The sequence below is a fragment of the Scylla paramamosain genome, chromosome 5, assembly GCF_035594125.1.
Source record: "Scylla paramamosain isolate STU-SP2022 chromosome 5, ASM3559412v1, whole genome shotgun sequence".
Classification (NCBI taxonomy): domain Eukaryota; kingdom Metazoa; phylum Arthropoda; class Malacostraca; order Decapoda; family Portunidae; genus Scylla; species Scylla paramamosain.
The window spans coordinates 35,870,602-35,875,055 of NC_087155.1; the positions used below are offsets into that span (position 1 = coordinate 35,870,602).

Consider the following 4,454-nt stretch of genomic DNA (forward strand, 5'->3'; position numbering starts at 1 on the left):
CTCTCTCTCTCTCTCTCTCTCTCTCTCTCTCTCTCTCTCTCTCTCTCTCTTGGATCTGTCATCACTAATCCCACGAAAATTATTTCCTTGTCATCTTACTCTCTCCTTCCTCAGCATGTTTGCTTACCTGTTCCACTTTTTTCTCCTCCTCCTCCTCCTCCTCCTCCTCTCCTCTTACTCTCTGCCACTGATACGTGTTTTGCCCTCCCTCCTCTCCCCACACACACATACACTTTGTTAAATACAAAATTAATCTCTTACCAAAAAACAGCATGCAAAACAAAAGGCTAATGCTGCACCTGATGCTGCTGTTCTTGCCACTTCCCCCTCAGCGTCACAGCCGCCTCCACACTCCTTGGCCTACCACACACAGATCCTCGTGGTATGAATGAAACAACGATTCTTTATTTATATTTTTACTCCGTACTCTTACTTCAAGACAAAATTCGTCTAATCGAACCAGATGGTTCACCAAACTTAAGTAAGTCTCAGGCATTCCTCTCTGTTATGTTCCTCACATTTACAGCTAAACTGGAAAAGAAAACCTCACCGTCAACCTAAACAGAATAAAAAATGGTAGTAATCTAAATGAACGCAAACCAAAAACTGAACAAAGTCAACATGCGGCAGCTGTGTGGCGGCGCGAGCAGCACCACAGCAGCACAGCGACACAACGGCATCCTGGCGGCGGCGGCGGCGACGCGATGGGGAACACGGACTCCACACGTCCTTGTGTTATTGACTAAGGGCAGCACGGTGGCGGCGACGGAGGTGGCTCCCCTACAGAGTGTCGCAGTACGTCCCATCCCCCGCTGTTCCTCCACCCCCTTGCTTCTCCTCCTCCTTCCACCTTCCTTCCTTCCTACCCCTACCTCCCTCCTCCTTCAATTATTCTTTCACTGTTACTTTAGCGTCTCAATGTCTTTATGTTCGTGTGTTTATGCTCCGTGTCTCCCCTGAACGCCTCGCAGCCTCCTGGGAGATATCTGTGCCGTGGATGAGCGGTGCCTGTCAGCCGCCATCGCCTCGTGCCCCCCGTCGCTGCCGCCCCGGAAGGAGTGACAACGGATGGCATTGCAAGCTGGTGAAGACGTGTTGCTGCTTGGTGACAGGCTCTTAGGCGTACAAATGGTGGGTGTGGGCGTGCAGCAGCGGCTTGCACGCACTCAGATATGTAACGGACAATATAACACACACACACACACACACACGTCGCCCCTTCTCCAGGAGGGGGCCACAAGACACAGGATCACACAGATCAGCGCAGACAGGAAGCGGTGGTCAGCGGCAGCAGATAAAAGGTCTTCTCTCCCCTGAGGGTGGCGGCAGGGGCTCCCTCGGCTCCCTCGCCCCGCAGGAGCAAAGCAAACGTGTTCCCAGACGCGCGCACTCCCCCCCTTTCCCCCCTCCCGCCACCCCTTCTGGAGGCATAAGCAGCACGGCGGACTCAGACTCAGACAGGCAGCCTTATGAGCTCAAGGGTGGTGTGATGGCACGTGTGTGTGTGTGTGTGTGTGTGTGTGTGTGTGTGTGTGTGTGTGTGTGTGTCTGTGTTTAATTCACTACAGTCTTGAGCATCACGTGGCGTTCTACCATCAGCCATCAATATTCTCCCGGTGAATGCTGACACATACACTGTGTATCAAGTCCTTTTGCTCAGTGACACTAAACTCGCTCATTAGTGAAAACCTTGATAACTTCAGCGGGACGCGAACCTCAACCTGCTTGCAGTGTGTGTGGCGCGAATCTCAACCTGCTTGCAGTGTGTGTGTGTGTATGTGTGTGTGTGTGTGTGTGTGTGTGTGTGTGTGTGTGTGTGTGTGTGTGTGTGTAGATTTCATATAAAACAAGCCAGTGCGTATAAAAGCCCTAACAGCATGACATCACTTAAGACAGCAAAGACTTGTTACTTTGCCGCTCGTGTCACGCAGTCCGCGGCGGCCCTTCCACACACACACGTCACGTGGGCGAGGCGGGACGAGGGGCAGGGAAAGCCTTGAGTCATGACAGCACGCACAGCTTTCAGGAAGAATCACATCACCTCACACGGTAGTAAAGTTTACATCCAAAATGTCTTTCCTTAATTAAATGAAATAGAAAATTAATTTTTAAAAAAGCACCACCAGGGGCTCACGACGCGGAGAGTGGATGCAGAGTCCTCAATGCCTACAAGACCTACTGACGGTAAGCCGAAAATTATCATTGTACTCTATGCCGCCGTAGCCGCCCTTGAATTCCGCCGCTGCTACGCTACAAGTGAAGGGGAGTTCATGACAGACAACCTACACGTGTATCCTGAGCACCTTGAGAGCCTGCGAGGAGAGGCTGTGCCCTAACCTACCCCTGCTACGGGAGGAGTGAAGGAAAGCGTATATGAGGGGTCCCTGCTATGCTCCCTGCCGTCCCGACCCCGACACTGCAAAGCTACGCGTTACTGCTGCTGAGAGGCGCCCCTGGTGTGCACGTAGACTAATATTGCTAACATACACGGTCATGTCGTCGTGCGGCCGCAGCTGAGGCCACGCTGAGGGAGGGACGAAGGGGGCGATGGGGAGATGTGGGGGAGGGAGGGACGAGGGTGGCGATGGGGAGATGTGGGAAAGAGAGGACGAGGATCACGGCGCAGGGGTTTGGGCACCGAGGTGCGATTGAACTACGTGTGTGTGTGTGTGTGTGTGTGTGTGTGTGTGTGTGTGTGTGTGTGTGTGTGTGCGCGCGCGCGCGCTTATACACAAACTTGTGACAGTTCATGTAGATGGATGTGTGCGTGCTTTCAAACATGCACGCGTACAAAACGTGTCTATGTGACCTTTTCCTTCTAACGCTACGACACGAGGGACTTGATCCAACAAACATGAAAAAAATGAAAAGTAAACATTAATACCCTGCCAGCGGCGCGGCGCACGCAACACAGCAGCGACACGCAGGGCCTCGAGGGGCGCGCCGCACGTGTTGACGGTGACCCTCCGTCGCCTTGAAACTGAACCACCAAACACCTAAGGCGCATTCGTAAGGAGAGAAAGAGAGGAAACAAAATAGAGCCTAGTGGCCATTCGGGCAACGGCCCAGCACACGTGAGGCGGCGACACAAGGGTTCTCGGGACACGGCTCGGGTGTGGAGAGGGACACAGGGGCTACGATGTTGGGAGGGGCGGGGAAGCTAAGGTGAGGAGCTGAGGGACTTTAATATTGAAAGGTCCGGGGAATGAAGAGCAGGAGATTTGAGGAGTTGTGGGGCTGAGGATTGCGGGACGTAAAAGTTGAAGTACAAAAGAACTGAAGGACTCGGGAACTCAAGAAATGGAAGGACAACTGGTAGTGATGAAGAAAAAGAAGTTAAAGGACTAAGGATTGAGGGGCTGAGAGGCTGAGGGGCACCGAGGGAGCCTCACCCTCGCACAAGACTCGCGCGGCCCCTCGGCACGGTGACGACATTGAAAGCTTCCAAAATGGTATACAATTTCTAAACCTTTTAGAGAGGGAGATCAGGCGCGCAGATTCCAGACAAATAAGCAATGATATTTCAAATCCTCGAAAGCTCAGGATTCCAAATTTTTGTAACCTTTTTTTTTTCTCATTTTATGGAAGACAAGAGTGATCTGGAATCCTTGGCAGACACACCATTATCCTGAGTCCTATCAGATACATAATTATCACGCGTCCTGGAAGATACATGGGTACAGTGTTTTCCTGGTGCCCGCTGGTCAGCTCAGCGGCGCGGGATCACGTTAAGCCACTTGGTTGCTCAAAGAGAATACGAAATACCCCCCTCCCCCTCGAGAAAAAAAAAAGTCCCTTAAACTTACAACAGAGATTCCAGACCCCGTGAAGGACGTGGTGGCCCCTGAATAGCGGGTGAAGCGATCGTTCTCGTGGAAAGACTTTGATCCCTTTTGAGTGAAGGTGGTGAGCGAGGTGGCGGGGCGCGTGGCCACTCGGCCCTGGAGGAGGCGTGGCCGGCGCCGGGCGGGAACGGGCTATGCGCTGGTCAGTACTTCCTCCTGATACGTGATCTTCCAATCCGCTCTCACTACCTGCACTACAGACGAGACCGTGAGTCGGTGTTCAGTGCCTAACTTATAAGCTGGAGACGAGAGAGTATTTTCCTTACTGTCTGGAACTATCGCTGAACTAGATTAGAGAGGAATTAGTGTCTGTCTGAAGCTAACTTATTTTTATCAATCGATTATTACCTGATCTAACCTTATAGTTTAGATGGATTAAATTACAGGTAGAATAGTAATGAAAGTCCTAACGTAGAAGTAACCGCTTCGTCTACGCTCGATGCGAGAAAAGCTCAAACAGGGAATACACAGGAGGGCGGCAGGACGCGGCTCAGCCCGGGGGATGAGCGTGTCCTCAACAGAAGGTGGTGGTGATAGGTGAAAAAGATTATTTTGCGTAACCCTGATCACGGAACTACCTAGCAATTGTTTATACATGTAGATAAGGCC

General features: G+C 51.9%; 1 protein-coding gene across 2 annotated transcripts in view; it reads right to left on the reverse strand.

The window, feature by feature from the left end:
* Positions 1-400: 400 nt before the first annotated feature.
* Positions 401-4,454, reverse strand: part of LOC135100903 (facilitated trehalose transporter Tret1-like) — a 9,296-nt gene continuing 5,242 nt past the window's right edge. The window contains exons 2-3 of one of the 2 annotated variants that reach the window (XR_010268968.1): positions 1,754-4,454; positions 401-1,721 (exon numbers count right to left, since the gene is read on the reverse strand). The exon at positions 1,754-4,454 is cut by the window's right edge and continues 1,914 nt beyond it. The gene's annotated coding sequence lies outside the window, so the exon portion shown is untranslated. The other variant, XM_064004457.1, reaches the window with a different exon arrangement.